This window comes from Ursus maritimus, unplaced genomic scaffold (genome assembly GCF_017311325.1).
Source record: "Ursus maritimus isolate PB19 unplaced genomic scaffold, ASM1731132v1 scaffold_9, whole genome shotgun sequence".
Classification (NCBI taxonomy): domain Eukaryota; kingdom Metazoa; phylum Chordata; class Mammalia; order Carnivora; family Ursidae; genus Ursus; species Ursus maritimus.
In genome coordinates, this window is record NW_024427107.1 from 29378847 (window position 1) to 29402243 (window position 23397).

Sequence of the window (23397 nt, forward strand, 5' to 3'; positions counted from 1 at the left end):
AGTTTGGGAAATGTTGATTTTACAGTGGATATGGGGCATGGAGGTAAAGAAATCTTGTGGGCAGCTAAATTTAGGAATTAAAATCTCAGGAAGAAGGTTGAAAGTAGTGAGCAAGATCAGGGTATGCAATCATTTTCTGTAAGGGGCGAGACAGTAAATACCTTAGGCTTTGCAGGCCATACGATCTATTACAACTACTCAATACTGCCTTTACAGCATGAATGCAGCCATAAACAACAGCTAACAAATGAGTGTGTCTGTTCTAATAAAACTTTATTTACAAAAACAGAGGTCAGATTGTATTTATTTAGTCACAGTTTGCCAACCTGAATTAGATGACAGTGAAGCCCTGGGATTGGATAAGATCACCCAGGAAGAACATATAAATGTAAGGCAAGTTAGTATGAAATGAATTTGAAAACACGTAGTTCTCAATTTCTATTCAGTTCAGTAAGGATATATTTTTACTTTTTTTCCTTGTTATGTGAAACAATAGCTAGCATAGGGATGTACATATATGGTTGTAAGAAGTCCAAGAAAAGTTACTAACCTAAAAGGAAAAGGAAATTTAAGTTATAAGTAAAAATAATGAACTTATATTTTATTTTACCAGTGATACTGTTTTTCCAAACATTTTTTAAAAGTCCAATAATCACATGAAATATACTGAATTATTAAATACATTTTATTATCAATTGTTGCTAAAGTGAAGTTAGTTTTAATTTTTCCAAAAGAATATGAACCCTGGGATGAATTATTTCTACCCATGAAATGGATGAACTATTTCAATATTAAAGAGAAGGCAGAGAAGGCAGAGCAAGAGAAAATAAAATGATTAGACTATATAAGGGCAAACAGCATTCATAACACTTAAAGTGTGTCTGCTTATTTCTATAGTTAATCCATATAACTATAAATAGCTTTATAACTATCTTAAACACATACTCCATTGCGGAAGGACTAAATAAATGTTGTTTCTGTTTAAATAAAACTCATCAAAACATTCAAATATGCCTTGGGTGCTATGTTTATGCCAGGGATTAAATGACCAGTATTTACAGCGCAAAAATTAAGCACAGCTCCTACTTAGAGGTGTAAGTCAGGATTTGTTTACTTGGGGCCCTATAGATAGATATCGAAGGGTCCTTGGCCAACTTTGGGAGGGTCTATAGAAAGCCTGCAATTATATGCAAAGCTTTCTGTGCATGTGTCCTTCAGAGACAGTCCAGAATGGCCATTAAATTCCTGAAGGAGTCTATTACTTCTCCAAAGCTAAACCAGGATCTGTAAACAGGTCTCTTTAAAGCACATTTATCTTACTTTAAAAGCCTAATTTTTTTTTAACTTCCTATTTTTGAAAAGAATAAAAGACCTGATTATTAGTCCAAATTAGGCAAGTGAGTTTTTGTGTCTCTGCCTCAGACCACTGGCATTAGACCCAAACTCAAAATTGTGTCCATTAGTGAGAAGCCAAGTTTCTTTCCCACTATTCACCCAGAGAATCTCACCCTTAACTTAGAATTTTTAAACAGCTCATTGTTTCCAGGGATCTGAAGCACCTTTTTATAAAGCTCAAAGACAGAAATCAATAAATATCCCAAGAGCTGAGTACTTCTGTGATGCTGGGCTATTAATTAGTATAGTTTATCTTTAAATTAATCTGTAGAGTTAATTCTATGTAATAGGTGAAAGAACATAGCAGTACCAGAATCTTTTTGTTACAGGTTGATTTTTTTTTAAGGTAAATTACAGCAAGTTCATGGCAAAATTAGAGTAAGAATTGAAAATCCTGCTATTCCATTCATAGGCTATAATCCATCTCTTACAAATGAAAAACATTTTAGCGTGTCTTGGGAAAGTAACCTATTCTTTCCAGAACAAATAAATTTCTCTCAAGGATTAGATTTTTCAGAGACTCTATAGCATTTACAAAAGGCTTTTGATACACCTCCTTGCTAATTTAATTTTCTGCCTTTTCTCTGTTAATAGCTAAGATCAATTTGGAATAACTCTTCCCTATTATTGAAAATCAGTAAGCAGGAGTGCCGTTAATGCTTTCAGGCCACTATTGTACAAACGGTTACTCCTTCAAAGTGTAAAAGATGGTCCAAATCAAGTTGACCTTTCTAAGACAGGAAGTAGCAAAGGCCCTGAATTTCAAAAGTGGTCTTCTGTCCACCTAAAACTGTCCAACAAACATTATCTTTGATGACCACAGAACCAACATTTCCTCGGCTCACCTGACATGAGGGCCCATAAAATTACATGCAGGCTCCACAGTAGCTTCCTTGCTGCCTAAAAGAATACTTTGATTCACACATGTTCCAATTTTTATCTATTTTGCATAAATGAAGCAGACTTGTAGGAAAGACTGGATTCATTATCATGTAAAATACAGCCATTAGTGGAAAATCGATATCCCCAGACATAACAAGATCAGACTCTGGCTTTTGGGCTGAAGCTCGGAGTTAAGAGGTAAGACGCATCCAAAAAAGCAAGCCTTCCTTCGGAAAGAGTTATTCACAGGGGTAAATTAAATAACATTACCAAAAAAGGATGCCACAACAAGCCATTGCTTGAGTCTACCATCAAAGCAGAACCATCTACCCAACTGACCCTTAGTATTAATGTCAGTGTGCAGGTAACTCTTCAATGTGTATGTGCTTCTCTCTCCAAATCTTTTGTAAGCTCTATCTTATGGGTGGAAAACTTGACAGGACTCACTTGCCTCAAATGCCCATCATATTAACACACAGGAGATGTGTTAGCGTGTTCCCAATCAGGTGCTACAACCAGGAAGCAAACACTGGCTAATGACAGAAATACAGAGTTTAAAATACGATGGATTCTACAGCAAGGCGAGGTGACAGTCAGGCCCGCTTCCAGGCAGTGATGATGAAATGGTCTCAAAGACGAGCAAGAGGGGAAGATCTGGAGAAGGAAACAGATCCAGAACATTTGGGTGCTCTCTGAAGGCCAGGCACTGCTCTGGGCACTGAGCATACAAGGTGAACAAAACAGATGTAGTCTCAGCTTACTTCCCTGGAGGTGAAGACTGACCAAAGACTAACACGAAAGCATCAGACGGGGGAAGTAAATTAAAAAGGTCAAGGATAAAGAAGTGAGAGTGTCTTGAGGGCTTCCTGAGCCATGGCTGCTTGAGGAAGTCCTTTTTCAGGAGGTAACATTTAAGTTGAGATCTGCAGACAAGAAGGAACCACCCTCTATCCTTTCAACCTGTAAGAACTATCTTTGATGGGAAAATTGGAGAGATGTGATTTAGTTTCACAATCCTGCAGTTTTCACCATTTTTTGTGTGTTTGAGGCATACATAATTTTTAAATATTAGAATATTCATTGGGTTATATAAAAAGATTATAAGACAAAGCAATTTGAAATCAGTAAAAAACAAATTGATCCTATCACTCCTGACAACTCAACTCACAACGCCTCAGTTATCCGTAACAGCACCCACACCCATCCCCAGTGCCACCGCTTGGCATCGGTTCTGAGTAGCTATTTGCAACCTATATACCTATATACCACACTCACACATTCAAGAGGCAAATGTCTCCAGTTAAAGGAAACACGAGATCTTTTTCAGCAGAGGCTCAAGAACACACTCAACTAAAAATTAAACTTCCCTTGTCATCAGCAAACATAACCTGTTTGGCTTAATAATTGCCTAACAATACCTGAAATTATAAGTACACATTTGATAGACTATATAGATTCAAATATGGGAAAACGAATTTCAAACATCAATGTTTGGCCACGTGCCTTCATGCTATGGGGCATTTACGGGACAATGGCAAAACACTGTGTAAATGAAATGGCAAACCCTGGTTTACCACGCTAGAGTTTCTTTATTTTCTGGCTGTCCCACCAGGAAATAATCACTTTCACAAAATTCTCAACCTTGTGGCCATTTCCCTACATTATAGGAAAGAGTTTTAATTTCTTGTCTTTCCCCCCGTTTTCTGATTCTTCATGGTTAAAACCCCCAGAGATAGGCTATCAGCATAACTTGCCTGGCGTCTGTGGACATGCGTGAGGCACACAAAGAAGGAAGGGCCCTGGCACGACCGAGCAACGTGTCAACATCACTAGAAACTCTGGTTGTTCCCAGAAGTCCACCACGTGTTAAAAATTTGGATGTAGTGCCAGCTGGCTGTGACACCTGTCACTCCACTGATGACCAGCATTGATTTGCTGAACCCAGACGGCCTCTGAAACACAGGCTACAGAAGAATGACCTTCCTAATCAGCTTCCTAGAGGAGTGTACAATTAGTTTTCAAAGACAGGGAAGAAGGGTGGGATTAAAGAATGTGAAGCTGATTATATTGAAGGAATGTCAAGAAGACTTTGGAGGACTTCATGAAAGCTGTTTAGAAAATATAACAAATAATCTTAACATAATGGTTAGAATCCAAACAACCAACTCCCTCTTCTTCAAACAGGCCCGGTAGTGTGCCTTCCATGCCAGGCAGTTTGAGTTTCTGCTGAAGACAAGATCTCAACCTCATAGCAGCAATGTCCACAATAGTCAAACTTATATAAAGCAGTTGAGATGTCCTTCAACAGACGAATGGATAAAGAAGATGTGGTTCATATATACAATGGAATATTAGCCATCAGAAAGGATGAATACCCACCATTTGCATCGACATGGATGGAACAGGAGGGGATTACGCTAAGTGAAATAAGTCAAGCAGAGAAAGACAATTATCATATGGTTTCACTCATATGTGGAACATAAGGAAGAGCACGGAGGACCACAGAGGAAGGGAGGGAAAACTGAATGGGAAGAAATCAGAGAGGGAGACAAACAACGAGAGACTCTGGACTCTGGAAAACAAACTGAGGGTTACAGAGGGAGGGGCGGTGGGGAGGTGGGTTAACCGAGTGATGGGTATTAAGAAGGACACGTGCTGCGATGAGCACTCGGTGTTATACACAACTAATGAACCGTTGAACACTACATCAAAAACTAGTGATGTACTATATGTTGGCTAACTGAACATAAAAAAAAAAAAAAAAAAGATCTCAACCTCTCAACCTTAGTGCTCCAAAATTTAGCTCTTAGAATCTCCTCACTTTTGCCAAGTGAGCCACGCACTCATGAAATGAACAGCAACTCTCTTGAAGCGTAAGGGGAGAAACCCTAGAACATGGACATGCCACCAGGAAAACAAATGTGACCAGCAGTGAACAGTAACCACAGTGAACAGCTTTACATGCTTTCCTTTCTAGTTCCAAGAACCCTCCTCCGAAGAGGCTCTCACCGCTGCTGCCAGGAGAGAGGAAACAGGGGAGATTGAAAGGAATAGTATTTTAGAGCCTTCTCCCAAAGCTCCGGAGGGAGACTGGGGCCCCCTGGGAGCTACAGACCCAGCAGGAGCACCCAGCTGCTCTCCGGAGCAGGTGGCAAAGGTCCCAGTTCCTAAACTCAAGGTGTGTCCTCAATGGTTCTGAATTTTCTAAGGAAACTCTGGCAACTGGTAGCTGAGCTAATCATCTGAAATCTTTTCACAGAAAACTGTAGACCACTGAAACTGGAAAAAGCTTTATTTTTCATGAAAAAATAGTCCTCATTTCAACTATTCATTCTTTTGTTTCCTCTTTCCTTCCTTTTTAAATATCAACTAGTTACTTTCAAAAGAAAAAAAAGTCTTGATATACAGAAGATGATGGAAGTCAAGTGAATGTCTGCCAATTTCAAAACCCTCACTTACCTCTATTTAAATGAACAAACACAACGATACTATAAACAAAAACTTTAGTCCTTAAGAAGTTCAAGAACTCACCTTGGGTTACCCAGCTGCTAGGAGTAAATAATGAAACTAGCATCTAGGTCATCTGACTCCCCAGCCAGTTCTACCATGCTAAGATCAGATAGCGAATAGGAAACTGATATTTAAAATTCCAGGGGCACCTAGGTGGCTCAGTCGGTTAAGCATCTGACTTAGTTTTGGCTCAGGTCATGATCTCATGGGTCACGAGATCGAGCCCTATGGCAGGTTTGGCACTCAGTGGGGAGTCTGCTTGAGATTCTCTCTGTCCCTCTCCCTCTGCCCCTCTCCCTACTCACATGGGCACGCGCGCTCTCTCTCTCTCAAATAAATAAATAAATAAATAAATAAATAAATAAATAAATAAGATAAAATTCCAGATGGTGACATTCTAACCATTAGATACATTTTAAATCACTTAAAAATCAGCTAACCTTAAAAAAATTTGGAAGAAAATAAGAATACCCACACCCATGTATCAACAAAAAGCAAAATTTAGAATTATGCATGACTTATATAGCCTAGCTATGCAAAGAGCTGTCATATATTCTTTTTCTTTTTAAGATTTATTTATTTGAGAGAGAGAAAGTGAGAGAAAGAGGATAAGCACAGGGGGAGAGTCGTCTGCTTGAGATTCTCTCTGTCCCTCTCCCTCTGCCCCTCTCCCTACTCACATGGGCACGCGCGCTCTCTCTCTCTCAAATAAATAAATCTTAAAAAGAAAAAGAATATATGACAGCTCTAGAGCTGTCATATATTCTTTTTCTTTTTAAGATTTATTTATTTGAGAGAGAGAAAGTGAGAGAAAGAGGATAAGCACAGGGGGAGAGTCAGAGGGAGATGGAGAAACAGGCTCCCCACTGAGCAGGGAGCCCCATGCAGGACTGGATCCCAGGACCCTGAGATCATGACCTGAGCCGAAGGCAGCTGCTTAACCAACTGAGCCATCCAGGTGCCCCAGAGAGGTTTCATATCTTCTTAAAATACCACCAACTAGACAAAATTATTCCAAAGTGAAGGAAGTATCCCCAAAAGGGAACACACTTGTGTTACCTGCCCCTTGGATAGAAAAACCCATGCTCTGGGATCCCTGCACTATGAGGCAACATTACAGGGTTGAGATCAACAGGGCCAGCACATCTTTCAAGAGTGAGCTGACAGATTTGGTGTCAACAAGGGGTTATCACTGAAGCTTTGATTCCATCCAGCCTGATGTTCTAATTTTAGTTACACTTCATTTAGGTTCATCTGAAAAGTGGCACAAAAAAACCCCGAAAGGAATGGAAGTTAACCATATGCTGAAATTTTCCTTTCACACTTGGAAGCACAGCAAATGCACTTCTTCAGGCTTCTGAAGTAACCCTGTAGCATCATTGATTTTTGAGTCTTACAAAAGCTCTCCGTATTGTGCCTGCACCACAGACTTACGCTGCTATAACTCCTGTCAGACATCATCTCAGCTTTATGAATAAATAAAACTATGCGCTAGGGAAACATTGATTTAAAAGGAAAAATCAATACCCATCTAGCATGTGATAGACTTGAGCTTTAAGGCTACTTATGCCCAAAGTACAATGCAATACTGAGTGTAAAACCATACTTTCTGCACCATAACAAAAGGTAAGCGAGGGTATGGGAAATTGGCAGGCAAATGGTTGCCTGCCATGGTTCTCACGATATCACGATTCCCCTTTTCCTTTACAAAGTAGCTAGCAGATACTTCCAAAAGGAAAGAGGAAGGAGAAGAGAATAAAAGAGGTGGATGACCCAATGGTACCAAGATCTTGATAATTTGTGGATATGGATTGTGAATATATGAGAACTCACTATATAATTAATTCTCCTATGTATGCAAAATTTTGCATAAGAATTTGAAAAGTATGTATGTGTGCTTGGAGAAAACTCTATAAAGCTCATATCAGCCAAGATGCTGACAATGGTTCTCTTTGGGTAAGAGCCTTTTGCAGAAGTTTTTTCCTTCCTGGGGGGTTTTGCATTTTCCAATTTTCTGTAGTGAATATGTATATTGCTTGTAGAACTCAGGAGACACACACACAATAAATGTAGCTAAGGACAGCAAAAAAAGAAAAAGATCAGCGTGACTGCCAAGTATTTTGTTGACTACTGGCCCAGAGAAAGCCAAGATCCGCAACGTAACACATACTTATATTCAGCTCTTTCCTACTGCTCTTGGACATTTTTCAGGGCAGAAGCAGGCTGCTATTAAAACTGACTGATTTAAAAAATAAAGCTAATAGCTTATGCTGCAATTAACCTCATCTTTGTGAGCCAAAGATCAAACAAGAGATAAAAGCTGGCTAAAGTCACTATTTCCTCAGCCCTGCACTCACCCGACAAGCTAAATCTATTTTCACAGTGGAGGCAGTTGTTCAAAGTCCTGACAGGCCTGTGGTAACCCCTGATTACAAAGCCACTCCAGAAAGCCAAGGCTTTTGCTTTCCTGCTCACGATTGGTTGGAATTAATAATGAATCCCATTCTTTTTCTCTAGCTCCTCAGAGATGCAGTCTTTCGCTAACTGTGTTAACTGTGGTCTCTCAAGAATACACTCAATGTGTTGATTTGGATTAGGGGCTCATGTCTCACCAGATAGTTACTGATGCCGTTCCTTCTCATTGCTTGTCTTTCTGGTAAGTGGAAAGAACAACTCTGGAAATTTAAAACACACTTCCAAGTCAAAGGCACATTAGAAGCCTGAAAATGGGTTGGGGTAATTTAAATTTTGAACCTCAAATTTAAGCACAGTGAAAAGTAACCACCACCATCATCAATGTTGGTGAGAATATTGGCTGAATCTACTTTCAAGGTGGAAATGACACATAATTAAAAGTTCCAAAAGTATCTATAGGAGGGTCAGACATATAAGTGGATAATTAAATACAGCATGATGAGGACACAACTTAAGAACTGTGGAAGCCCAGTCGTATTGGGGGATCAGGAGGGCTTCTCAGAGGACACAGAAATCGAGGTGGATCTGGAAAGAGACACTGGAATTTATCAAAAGAAAAGGGGCAAGGGCATTCTCAGAAGGGAGAACAGCATGCACAAAGGCATGTGTGCCCGAAAGCACACTGTGTGTTGGGATATCCTGAGAAACTCAGTGTAAATGAAGCAGAGGTGCCAATGTGGGGAAAGGTAGGCAGTGCACAGGAAGGGTGCACCGGGCCAATCGTGGAGGTCCACGCCGAAGTGTTTGCATCTGTTCTCAAGGTTGAAGGGCCCACAGAAGTCACTGAGCAGGAAACCACGTTATAAACCTGGGAGCAAGGAACCTAGAATGCGTAGAGTCTGTTGGAAGAGAGCTATATTAGCTCTGACGACAGACTGATGCCGAGTCATGAGGGCCAGAGCTAATGCAGTGACAGTAGGAGGCAGAGGAGAGACTGGAAAGATGTTTACAATGAACATTTATAGCAGTTCATTTTTGGCCTCATCAAGCCCCAGGCACTGTTCTTGGAATTTTCATATATGATCTTAAATCCGGAATCTGGTGTGGACTGTATGCAGAGAGTGAAGCAACGTCAGGTCAGAGATTTCTAGCTTGAGTCATGGGGTCGACAGTGATGCCTTTAATTGAAATATTGATTCCAGGAGAAGGAATCCATTGTAAGTAGAAGGCAAGGTGGGCAGGGGGAAAATGTTTCATTGAAACCATATTAATTTTGAGAGCTGCTTGGGATAGACAAGTAAAGAGAACCAAAACATTGGGGTCAGGAATTTGGCAGAGAGCACACTGGAAATTTGGCAGAAAAAAAAAATCCTCAGTTAAATTTAAGCAATCAGCCACGTACAAAAAAGAGTAGTACACAATACAGTGCTTTCCAAAAACTCAAGACTGTGATTCCACTACCGAAACATCCGAGGCCTATTCTAGAATATAGAGATTCTTGAGTTAAATCTTAATTTCCCCTAACTAGAAAATGCTCTACATTGCAGGCCCACAAATAAAATGGGTAAGGCAAGCAGCTAGTGGAAATGGAAGTACATTAGAGAAAATATTTAATCCCCAAATCGAGATTCTTGTCAAATGTTGGGAGATCAGAGGAAGGCATTTTTGGTGTGCGGATAATCAAAGCTCTTAATGCGCTGATTCTTTAGACGAAGTTAACTAACAAAAGGCAGGCTGTTTTCCAGGATCTGTAGTTATATTTAGAAAGACCTCAGAGGGTAACCAAAGTGACCCTGAAATCGCTCCCTGTTCTCATAAGAGGAAGGGGTTACTCTGAAAGAGAAAGAGATTCTCAGCAACTTAAAAGAAAGATTTAATTAAAAGACAGTGGCCTATTTTACAAGATTCGTTCTGTAAAGAGATTGGGAACATTCAAGCCAGATGTATGCCTTTCTTTCTAGTCCCGTAAAGGAATTGGATAATGATGTATAATGGATAGGGTCACAGTCAGGTCACAGTGTTCGAGGTTTGTAAATCTTTTAAATGGGTGAACATCGCACTTCCCAGTCCAGGATTCATTATAAAAATTGATAAGCTAACTGCTACAATTAAATATCAAATGTCTTTGTGTTAACTTGTCCTTCACTTAGGTTGGATGATTTTTTTCTGGATTCGGTTCTATTCGAAGATGACCCAAGATCATTAAGGAAATTTGATACAACTTTATCATTAGCATATATGAGATTCCTAACACCACTAATACCAGTAAACACAAGCCTACAATTTCATTTGTGGTGGTGGTGATAGTGGTAAACACTACAGTATCCTATTAATCTAACAAATCCGTTAATGATGACCCCTATCTCAAAGATGAGAAGAGGAAACTGAGAGGATGGGCATTTTGCCCAGTCTCTCTTTGGCACTAGAAGGCAGAGCCACGGTAGCGCTCATCACCGAAAGGAAAGGCCATACTATAGAAAGCATAACCATTGTGTCTCACAATCTCTATGGCAAAAACCCATGGTGCTAAATTTGAAACTGCACAAGTTAATACTCTTGAGATTTTTCAACTTCAAAGCTGTGTCTGCCGTCCTACAATGCAGAGTCCCCAAATAATCTCTCGATGCCTGTACAAAGTTAAGCTAAAAGCAAGCTTGAATAAGTGAGAACGTAGAATATATCAGATATATGAATACCTTGAAATCGCTCTTTCCCAGCTCTGAAGTTACACCCAACTGCTGAAATAAATGACCTGGTGTTTTCTGGAAAGGAAACACAAGAAGAAACAATGTCAAAACTCTGAACTGAAGGAAAATTACAATAACTAAGGGTAAAATAATTACCTTTTCATTTACTTATTAAAGTTTTGAACAATAATAAAAACAATGGACAACTATTTAACCTTTAGTATTTTAATACTCTAAAAAATAATGTTGAAAAACAAAGGTTAAAACATGCTCTTAAAATATTCACAGACCTACATATTTATCCTAAATGTTATATACATAGAAAAGTGAAAAAGACATTAATCGCATGTGCTCCCAATGATGAATAACTTGCCCCTGCTGTTTTAGACTCACTGCTTCATTCTACCACTCTCTCTCAGACACTGACAGCGACTGTGGGTTAGTACCGCACACCTCACACATAGACCTTTTGAATTCTGCAAGGTACCAAGGATTAAAACAAAAAGGGTTGATGTCCCAAGAAGATGACAGCCTTATCAGAACAAAGATGGCTCGAACAAAGTGGTAAGAACAAAGTGTGATAAGTATTAAAATATATTTAGCCATATTATTTTGTTTTCATCTTGAAACATGTTATATTTTTGTTAGCATGGTTTCTTACCTTAAAATAAAAACTGTATTACTTATAAAGATCACTTCCTCTAAGAGGAAGCGTGATGCAAGTTTGAGGAATATAATCTCAAATCTGAAATTCTGTTTTTGTTGACTATGAATCTAGGAAGGCAACTTAAATTATGCTAAGTGGAAGTAAAAAGCAGGGGTCATGAAAGAATGGCCCAACAACTAGACTGAATATTCTCAGAAACAGTATCTACTGAGGTAAACCAATGCAAGTTTTTTTCTTTTTTGGTAAAGTTTAAAAGAGAAAAGAAAGCCATTTCTTAGGGGGAAAAAAAAGAAAAGAAAAGCAACGCTAGAAAGACCAAAAAAAAAAAATAGTAAAATTGACAATAAGCAAAGTGGTAGTCCCTCCATGACCTGCCATGTCAGACTCCAGCGGCCAACAAGACAAGAGCTCCCCAACCCCTACTGCACCTCATGGGGCCTCCACCCAAATGGTCTAAGAGCCTAAATATAAGGTCCAAGAGAAAAGCGCAGCAAAAGGCAAGGAAGAGTTACGCACTGGGGAAGCAGGAAAAGGGTAATGATCACATTTACCAGCCTTCAACAAAGAAAAGCAATGGAAATTCTTTCCTCTTTGCCTTTTGCTGGGAAATTCCCCATTCTGAACCACTAAGCATTACAGTTCAGCAATATTATGGGTTTGGGTAGGTTTCCTGAAAACTTATCATTTATCAAACCAGGAAGGTGCATTTCAAGCTCTAATCAACTGCCTCAGAAACAAGCGTTGGGAATAGCACCTGTTCAAAAATGGAGAACTGTTCTGAGCCACTGCTAAATCCGTCTAGTAAGCCTTATTGATAAACATCTGTGTTATCTAAAAGCAAAGATGAGAAGGCCCAGTTCAAGAGACCAAGTTACCAATATATATGATAGAGACACAGGTAACAACAGACGGATGTACAGGTTATGAACAGAGTACAGAAAAGAGCATGAGGGCTCCATACGTAGGACTCTCCACAGCTCTTGGGATAAAACCCAAGCCACCTGGCGTGGTGTGACAAGCTCCGTCATGGCACCTGCCGCCATGCCCAGCGTCCTAGCTCAGCATCTGTCTCATCTTCCTTGGCTCCACCCGCAGTTCTCCATGCCTCTGCCACAGTTTGTTTATTGCTGTTTTTTAAAGAGGCTAAACAACTAATCTAGAAATGAATATCCGTGAAAGCACTGGTTTTTAAACTGGAAACCATCTGTAATGTGCTTATTAAGAGTAAATGGATCCTGGTACCTGGCAGGTGGGTCCTCCAACCTGGACCCACAGCCTGTCACATCCTTCTCAATCTTGCTCTTCTTTTCTTTAGAGTCCAGTGGAGAAATAACCTATAAAAGGCAGTGCAAAGTATAGAGCACCGGAATTCGGGGCTGGATCATTCTTTGTTTTGAGGGGTTGGTGTTCCTCCACCCTTCAGCTGTGACAACCAAAAAGGTCTCTGGACTTTGGCAAATGTCCCCTGAATGACAAAATCACTTCCCAGTTGAGAATCATTGGTCTCAAATGAATGATGAAGCATAGTAATATTTATATCCTAACTTCCATACTATGCAGAAAGACAACAATTTGGATGGGGACCATCAGAAAGGACACAGGTGGGGGAGGAAAGCACATATATTGAGCACCCTCTGTATTCTCAGCCCTATTTGAGGTCAGTCATCTTATCGAATACTCACAAAACACACTCTGGTTTTGCTTCCTAAACCAGAGCTTGCTCAAAACCTTGGGGGGCAAGGATTTATGCTGGCAATGTTATTAAAAGCAAAACTTTTCAGAATGAAATTAAAATATTTCTAGAACTTTGCACACTGATATGCTTTTCCTTCACTTGTAACAGACCAACTGCCTAACTTCTCATCCTTGAGAATGGGCAGCACTACACATTCCCACGGAGAGTGCCTCCATTTGTGGCTTCATAGGGTATCTCCTCTACCATGTGGTTGTTTTCGGAAGTGTAGGCCCAAATGGCATCATATGCTTGGCCAAAAATATCCTCTTTCCTAAATGCATGACGAAGTAGGCATAGTTCGCCTGTGGAATTGTCAAATGCTACTTCATTACAGCTCTTTGTCAGTGTCCCAAGTGAGGACAGCACACTCTGTAGCCCAGAGCAGGTGGGTTGGTTAAAGGCTGACTTAACTACTGACCTCCCCAAGAGTGTTTAATGAGAGAGGACAGGAATTCTTGGACAGAACTGCATGTTGGTCATTTTCCCTCCTGATCCCACAAGGGCCTAGCAGGCTCAACAATCTCTATGACATTCAGCACAGTCAGGTCCAAAAGGGTCCCCAAACAGGGGTCTTCTATAGCCTTGTCTATTCAGAAAGGATGATACTGGCTTTTAAAATATATATATGTTGATATGTAGTTTTTGTTATAATTAGCTTTTTCGGATCCTGTTCGAATATAATCACATCTTCCACTCTAATACATCTAATATCTAATAGCTGTTCAAAGGCTTCATTTAAGGATAGTTTCCATGTGCTGGACACTAATACCTAGTGTTGTTTCCGTACTGACCAAGACAGACAAAATTCCCAGCCCTCACTGGAGCTTTCTGGTATGGGTAGGAGACACACCAGCCATCTGGCAAAAACAGTTACGATAATTATTGAACAACTGAAGCTAGTTTGGGCCATGGGTACAGTCATGCTGGCCCCTCCAGGTGACCATCATGATGGCACCGTGGGTAGAATCAGAGAATGCCCAGTGCTCCCATAGCTTCTGCAGGGAGGACCCCAGACATGGGCCCACATGCAGACGTGTGGGTGAATCCAACAGAAGGAATGTCAGAAGCAAGGTTATCAGCTGAAAGTAAGGAGAGGGAAGAAAACGGTGAAGGTCTCATAGGAGAGCAGAAAGTAGGAAGAAGTCCTCTGGGAGAGGGAAACTGTGGATGGACAAGGAAACCAGCAGTCTTACATTTAAAAAAAATGAGACCTATTAGCATAGGGTTGTGTGTTCCTCCAGGATCATCAGCAGCACAGGTGAAGATGTGGGACAGGTAGAACGATGAGGTATGCAGGTGAGGACAACGAGGAAAGAGAGAAAGAAGAAAAGAACTTGAGGGTGTAAGCAAAGCAGTGTTTGTAGAGAAAGGAGAGAGAGAATGGAATCTAAGCTGGGTAACTGGGAAAGGAGAACTGGCGGGAGTGACAGTGGAAATTAGTAAGATCAATGGATTGTACGTCCTGGCAGAGCCCAAAAATGATTGAAAGTAAGGTGTGGGGTGCAGGTGAACAGAAAGAGGCGGTGATTGGCAAACAGGATGCTCGGAGGGAGAGTGGGTTAAACCCTCACTATTCCAAGTGTGGTCCCTGGACCACTAGTAGCATCAACACCTGGGGACCTGTGTGAAATGCAGAATCTCAGATCTAAGGAATCAAAATCTACATTTTACCAGGTGACTCATGTGCACATGAAATTTGAGGGAGAACTGGCTTATGTCTGAGCCTGACCAGAAGCCACAGCACCAGATAAAAAGGTGCTACTGAATCAGTTTCTGAGGTTAGGGACTTCCCTGGGGCTCTGCTTCCCCTCCTCCACCTTAAACGGCTCATTTTGGCTTCCTGGGTGTCCATCCAGCTGCCTCATGCCCTTGCTCCGTCCTGCCCTGCAGCCTTAAAGTATTGCTGGCAGGCTTTAGGTTGCATTTACCAAAGAATGCTGCCCCTCCAAGTGCCTCATTCACATTCTCACCCTTTCTGTATCAGATGGAATCCTCTTGCTTCCTGAGACCAAGTTCCAGCTAGCGCCCTCTGCTCTCCCTGGCCTGCGAGGTGGCAAGCTGATACTTAGTGCCCTCCATCCAGCCTGAATAATTCCATGTGCCTACACAGATCGATTACTAGGCACTGATGCAAAAGATACGGTATTGAAAAAATGTATAATATGGCTTTTCAAAGGTTTAGCTTCCTGCTTTCATAATTACTCAGGATTTTGTATCTCCTTTAATATGAGCAGACTGCCTTCACTCTTTATAGTTAATTTCATAAAACAAAGAAAACAACAGCTGTACACGACATCACAGAATGAAAGATGAGGTTGAGCCTAATTAATGTAGGCTCTGCTTCAATAACGGCTTTATTCCTAATAAACAGTGTGACATTTTCATTAACCCAGATACAAACTCCCGTACAAATACGCACAGGTGAAATAATACAAAAATTCCAAATTTAGAATCTCTCACTCTTCTCTTTCAAGACCCAAATGATTCCAGATGCTGTCACTTCTAATAGTTTTATAATTACTAAAAATTACCGGTTATGAGTCCTACGATTTGCAGACGCTGTGCTACACATCCCACACATCCTCATCTCATGTAACCCTCACGAGAATTCCACGGGTCTGCACTATTGTTATGCTGGTTCTACAGATGGGAAAGCTGAGACTTGGAAAGGTTAAGTAACACAGTCAGTGAGTAGCTGAGCCAAGTTTCAAACCCAAGTTTGATCCAAAGCGGGGCCTCACTGACACATACCGTTTCCGATTGGATTAACGTACAGCTGTCACCTCAGAGTGTGGCCATACAGTTCTCTTTACATCTCCGCATCCCAAAACATATGCACAGTTACTACTAAATATTATACGTGCCTATATGAATCAAGAAGGTATGAACTGATGCTCTTTAATCTCATTATCAGTAAATACTTGATACACACACTCTTGGTTAGATGGGCCCCTTTTCTACATCTGTGGTAATTCTTTTAGCTGTTTCCCAGCTAGAAAAAATGAACAAACTGAGCCAATCTAGCACCACTCTGATAAATTCCGACACGGTTATAACAAACCTAATCATCACTGTGGGTACCTGAATGCAGTCTCTGCTGGTGGGTAGCCTGGCCTTGAGGAACAGAATCTGTTCTGCTGTCAGGAGAAAGTGCTGGCAATGGCCACTCGTCTGACCCCTTCCTCCACTAAAGCAGCAGAGACCTCAGGTCTGTTTAGCAAGCACACAGAAAAAAAAAGAACCGATTCCAAACCTTCCTGTGTGAATTAATTACCATGAGACTTTGGACACACCAGCTTCCTTCTCTGAATCACTCAACCGCCTACAATTCAGAGGTACCAATGTCTGGCCCTGCCTGCCCTGCTTCCCGAGGACAGCATGAAGAAGACCTGACGGGCCTAAGGCCCTGGGATGGGAAGAGCTGAGGTTAATGAAACTGTGTCCACACACTCACACTGAGCAATACAAAATCAGGACAGGACACTTGCACATGGTAATCAGAGTTAGGCAAGTGAGGCCAATAAAATATATTTTTTAAAGATTTTATTTATTTATTTGACAGACAGCAGGAGAGAGAGAGAGAGAGAGAGAACGAGCACATGCAGGAGGAGCAGCAGAGGGAGAGGGAGAAGCAGGCTCCCCACTGAGCAGGGAGGCTGATGTGGGGCTCGATCCCAGGACCCCGGGGGGAGGATGACCTGAGCCGAAGGCAACCACTTAACCAACTGAGCCACCCAGGCGCCCCTAAATATTTCTTTTGAAGTTAGTAGAGCCAAAATAAACAACAATAACAACAAAGGAAGCCTCAGAAACTGATCTTCCCATTCCCAAATCCCCATCGGTAAGACAGAAACAGAAACATCTTTGAGTAAAAATTACAGAACCATCTTTCCAGATTACCAGATTTTAAAAGGAACAAAAGCTGGGGCGCCTGGGTGGCACAGCGGTTAAGCGTCTGCCTTCGGCTCAGGGCGTGATCCCGGCGTTATGGGATCAAGCCCCACATCAGGCTCCTCTGCTATGAGCCTGCTTCTTCCTCTCCCACTCCCCCTGCTTCTGTTCCCTCTCTCGCTGGCTGTCTCTATCTCTGTCGAATAAATAAATAAATAATCTTAAAAAAAAAAAGGAACAAAAGCTGTACAGAAATAAATATCCTGAGGCCCATGCTAAATACATAACCTTTTTATTTTAATATGTCCTGTATCTGAATATTTATCACTCAATATTTATTACTGTCTCTAGGCATATTTCTCCATCTGTCTCAGGTTGTCAAGTCTGATAAGGCAAGGGCCAAACCTATTTAGTTCTTTTTGTAAAGCATGTGAAATTGTTATGCATAATTAGGCACTTAAAGGGTTTTTGATGAAGATGATTATGAAGACTGAGAACAGTTAATACCATAGCAGGCATGTTTCCTGAACCCTTCCTGTCTTTCTGAAATGTCAGATGATCACACCCATAGACTTGTAGAGCTAATGGGCTCGGGATGGTGCAGAGCTAGCGAAACAACATGCGGTCTGTGGCCCGGTAGCAGCCTCCCGCCGGAAGCTCGTTAGAAAGGCAAAGCTCGGGCCCCACCCCAGACCTACTAAAGGAGAACCTGCAGTTTCACAGGATGCTCGGGGAGTGTGCATGCACATTAAAGTCTGAGAAGCACAGCCCAAAGAACCACGTAGAGAGCTGAACGTCCTTCATGTCACAGATGGGGAAGTACGACATCCAGAAAGGCTGAGTGACAGACCCTGAACTGGGCCTGGTACCTCCCACCCCAACATTCTACCACCTCTTGCTCCTTCAGGCATATTCCTCCTAAAAGTACTGTTCTGTGTGTCTATGAATACGAACAGTCTACAGTTTCCTGAGAACACAGGTTGTCTTTGTTTGCCATGGGGGCCTTGATTCTTTCAACATTTTTTTCTGAGATTTTATTTATTTGAGAGAGAGTGAGAGAGAGCGTGAGCATGAGTGGGGGGAGGGGCAGAGGGAGAGGGAGCGGCAGGCTCCCCACTGAACAGGGAGCCTGACGAGGGACTCGATCCCAGGATGCTGGGATCATGACCTAAGCCGAACATAGACGCTTAATCCATGGAGCCACTCAGGTGCCCTCTTTCAACACCCTGACACTTACAAGATGCTGGAAACATCTCCTAGAAGCGGACTGGCTCACTGCGGGCTGCCGGACATGAGAGACTACACCATGGTGGTGTGTGAAACTGGACACCACGCTTCTTGGTAGAAATGCGGATCCTGCCCTTCTGCACATTTCAGGTCTAGGGATGCAGCCCAGGCTGCCCATCGTCTTCGCCCTCTATTCCCTACTTCACTAAGTGCTCCTAAGTCCTGGCTGATGGATGGATGGCTCTGCCTTGGAGTTCAGCTGAATGAATATAATTCAAACCCTCAAGGATATGTATCCCAAGGGGGAAAAAAAAACAGAAACATTTGAAAATTTGCGAAAATGTCTTTGAGCTGCCGAGGATCCACTGATTTGTCACTGCCTCTTTCAAGCTATTTCCCTCCACACTTTGCCGGTCCAGCCATATTACATGTTTCCTATATTGGATTAGGAACCTTTAATTTCTAATTATATTAGGGGAATTTTATTATGGGTTTCCCCTTGGACTTCAGCCACAAAAAGTAGTTAGTAAAGAGTGTTCAATATTCAAATTCCATCACTGTTGTGAAACTAATATTTTCCAAAAGGTTGAAAAGTACTGAGACACACTTTAATCAGATCTGTATATGGCAGACATCTGTCTTGACTCACATGAATACCAAATGGCACCCTCCAAAATAAGGTGAAAATATTAATTTCTTCAGGTATGAAAAGATCGGCTCTGTTTTCTCAACAACTCGGAGTTTTTTCCGCACACTTAGAAATCAGAAAAGAGTTTATTGAACACAAAAGAACAGCTGAAGAAGGCATGTTTTAAAAACACAAAAGATTAACTGAATCAATAATTTGAAGTTTAGATGAAAGGTTTGGAAAAGGATGGGAAGATTTTACTGAAAGCAAAACATTTCATTAGTTGGAGACAAGAACCGACTGACCTATGCTGTAGGTACCACTTCCTAAATAAACCTTGAGCGAGACCACCATGTGAAAAACAGTCAGGCTTACCTTAGAAGCATTCTCCTCTCTCTCAAGGCAAAGTCCTTCATAAAAGAATAACATTCCATCATTCGAGGGTACAAAGTACCCCCAGAAAAGACCAGAAAAGATGAAGAAAAAGTACCAAGAGAAGATACTGCTTGCTGAAATGCATATCCCAAGAAGCCTATCACAAACTAGTTGAAATACCAGGTTTTAAGAAACCTTCAGTGCATCTTTGAGGTTGTGTTAAGTCGGTATTTTAAGCACTAAGAACAGGGCCTAGCTTACAGTCAGAGGAATGTAAAATCTACCAACATTAGATGCACATTCCCAAATTCCTGAAAAGCAGCAACTGAATGAAACTATTTAACTGCTGCCTTTTAGATAAAGCATATGACTCCTGTTTGCCCCAGTCCTCACCACTCCCTAGTGTCTCCTAGACACTGCAGCCAGGTACGAGCTGCTCCTGATCACCACAGGGCGCTGCTGTTGTTCTTGGGGTTAGCACAAAGGGATGTGGTTTTACCCACCTCCCTACCAAATCACTGACCTCCTGGGAGGACTTTGAGATCCAGCCCACTTAACTCATTTATGGTACCCACCTGAGCTTGTGACTCTTGTCCTGGATAATGCTAACAAGCTGTTGCTTCTGCCAGGGCCATTCTCTTCTCCCCCTGCTCATCCCCAATTAGAATTCATTTCTTCAAGGCCTTTGCAGCCTTTCTGACCTTATCAGTTAGAATCTACTGCTTCATTATTATGTGTATTAAAATTTTAGAATGAGATCTCTGGACTATGAATCATTTTAGGCCAATGATTGAATCTTCTAATCTTCCTCAACTCAGAGTTTTCACTGCTCACAACAACCAGCTGCAGCTTCTCAACCTTTCTATTGGAGCCATAATCATCACCACCCTACACATACATACATGGGTGTGAAGTGTGAGTGTGTGTGTGTGGCGGGGCACTCTGCTGGGGGGAGGTAGGGAGGAAGGGAGGAGGTAAAAAGGACAAAGAAGGCATTTGGATCTCTTATCCCCACAGGACCTATAAAGAAACACGGTAAGTGATAACGGAGACTGGAAAAGATGAGGGAAAAAAGCCGCTTCATTTTCTTCCAATACTTCTGGAACTCCCCTCCCAGCTTCCACTCTGCAGGTCAGGTCTATGTGACAAGGTAGGATCAAGAGTGAGGAGGAGGAGAAGGAGGTGGAGGAGGCAAGAGACAAGAGAGAGAAACACCCCACTTCTGCTCCTCGTGAGGTCCTTACCCACTCTCCATAATGCCCCACCTCAGAGATAAAGTCTGCAGCTGCTGAAAGACTAGGAAAGAGAAAAGATATCAGAGAATAAGGGGCTGTCAAATCTCCTCACACCAACCTTGCCTGCCATCTCAAGAGCCTTTAAACCTCCTTCACTCCCACGTCTGCTACTCAGCCTCAGTCTTCTCCCTGGCAGCATGAATGCCCCTTCTCACGAGTCAGTCCACTCTTTCTCCATCCCTAAATCCACTCCAAGGAGCCACACCTGGGGCTGGAAGAGCAGCTCCTTGCACACGGGACTCTCACCTTGTTCACCTGGTGTATAACTGTGCCTACCACTGCCTGCCTGGCCCAGGAATCAAGGCCACGTGAATGGAACTGGACCAGTGAAAACTCCTGAACTCAAAAATACTTTTCCTTGTAGAATCATTGTGACAAATGTACTCAGGAAACCTTCTGACACATAGAAAGAAAAATATAGAAACCGTCTGCTAGGGATTTCTTTTTTTTTTTTTTTCTTTTATATATAGAGAGAGTGTAAGCCCATGAGTGGGGAGAGGGGCAGAGAGAGGGGGAGAGAGAATCTGAGCAGGCTCCATGCCCAGTGCCAAGCCGACGTGAGGCTGGATCTTACGACCCTGAAATCATGACCTCAGCTGAAACCAAGAGTCAGACGCTTAACCGACTAAGCCATCCAGGCACAGGCACCCCTGCTAGGGTATTTAATACTAGAGTTTCTGGGTTCAAATTACTTGGTTGCATGTTATTTCTCATGTACTTGTTTCTTGAGATAAGGTGACAAGTTTTTCATCTGTATAATAAAATCACCTGCAAAAATATTTCAATCTATTACTAAACATACTTCAAAAACAAATATCTTGAAAAGAATTAAGGTCAATATCACAGTTAGGAAAATGGGGATAAGAACTAAGGCGTTTCCCAACAGGGGCAAAGATCTTCCTAACATTTTATAAGTCATGAATGGCTGTATTTTGTAAATGAGCAGATATTTGGGTCTAGTGCAAAGACTAAACCTGAAAAAACATCCATGGTTGGAAGCAAGCCTGCAAAGAGGTGTCTGGGGACACTCACACATTGATAAGCATTCCAAATCATGTGCAGCTTTGACTGCCATTCTTTATCCTTCCTTATTCATATCTAAGTTAGTTCCCAGGCTCCTGACTCATTACATTAAAAGACAAGCTGTTTCAGATGACCTTGTAGGTACAGAATAAAAAGAGCAATTGACAAAAAAAAAAAAAAAAAGTACAGTGCAGAGATGTTGCTAGTTATGAAAGGAAACATTGACTGTTTGGTGCAGGAGAGAGCAGGCCTGTCTTCTGCCCTTGCCCTGTGAGCCTCCCGTCCTAGGAGAGTCAACACTGCCAGGGGGCTGACAACACAGAGCAGGCACTGTTCTACGCACTTTTCGTATGCCAACAATCCTATGAGGGAAATACGATTATTATCCCCTTTTACAGATGAGGAAACTGAAGTATTGAGAGCTTCGTTATTTGCTCAAGGTCACAGAGCAAGTACAGGAAGGGGATGGGAGGTAGACATACAGCAGAAGTCTGGCTCCAGATGACAAGCTCTTAACCTCTCAACCCTTACTCTATTTGACACTCTTCAGATCACTTCGCCATTATCTTCCTCCCTCCTGCAAATGCTCCAGTTTTGCCCACAGCAGCATTGTAAGCTAAGCAGTTGCCGATCCCCTGGTCTGGTGAAACCCTAGCCAGGTCTCAGCCTTCTCAGACCTTCCCTTTGAATAAAGATAACGCGGATTAGCAGCGAGCTGTGAAATGGGCAGGAGTGCACAGATGAGAGCCCAGCAGACTTTCCATTCTGAAGCCTCCACTCCTTTTCTATCAGCACCAGTCACATGCTCAGCCTGGCAGGCTGTCTTCTTCATGGTATCTTCAATCATCCCTCAATCCTAACACAATTTGTACAAACAAGGCCACCTCCTGTCACCTACTCTTTGATCAGGAAGCAAACAAAACAAACTTCTAATCGTAATATCATTTGCAATACCATTATCCTGAGACAATACCGAATTACTCAGGAGTTCAATATGGAACATAATCAGTTCACTTCTGTATGTCTGCTCTGTAACAAAAATGTGCCAAGTACTACAAAGTATACCAATATGAATAATTTATTAATCCTTCCCTCATGGTAAACTTCCTTTCTGTGAAATTCTTTACTCCTATTTCCTACTATTTCAGATTGAGTATCTGAGAATCAGGAGAGACACTCGGGCCTGGGCCAGTCAGGAAGCAGCTGGTGTCTCCGAGTTGTAGAACTGAAAACAGCTTGAATATTTTCTTAGAAAACTAGATGCAGAAGAAATATTAGCTCTTACTATGCCTATTATGTACCATGAAACCAAATTAATTTATAAGCACCTCATTGAAACTCCAGATAGAACTACCAGAAAGTCCTTAGTGAGGGCCATGACATAACTGTAACAATGAAGACAGTAACTACACAACACACATTCTTACTTAAGAAATGCCAAAGAAGACATGTTCTCCGCCACATATACCAGTTTCATTTTAGTGAATAACTTTGATAGATAGTCAAATGATATCCATTCCTGCAACTATACTGAAGTCTTAGAACTGCAAATTCTCAAATAATGGAAGTTTTCAGAAATAGGACTTTATAATTAGGGAAGATACAACTATACAAATTGCTAGGATAAAAAGTAGAACATTAACGGCATGAGAAAGAAATGTGGCAAG

The 23397-nt window shown here is 41.6% G+C and overlaps 1 protein-coding gene across 1 annotated transcript in view; it reads right to left on the reverse strand.

Annotated features, from left to right (window-relative positions):
• Nucleotides 1–23397, reverse strand: part of PAG1 (phosphoprotein membrane anchor with glycosphingolipid microdomains 1) — a 136394-nt gene that overhangs the window by 82805 nt on the left and 30192 nt on the right. Inside the window, exon 2 of the mRNA XM_008689086.2 lies at nucleotides 10899–10964. The gene's annotated coding sequence lies outside the window, so the exon portion shown is untranslated. The remainder of the gene's footprint in view (nucleotides 1–10898; nucleotides 10965–23397) is intronic.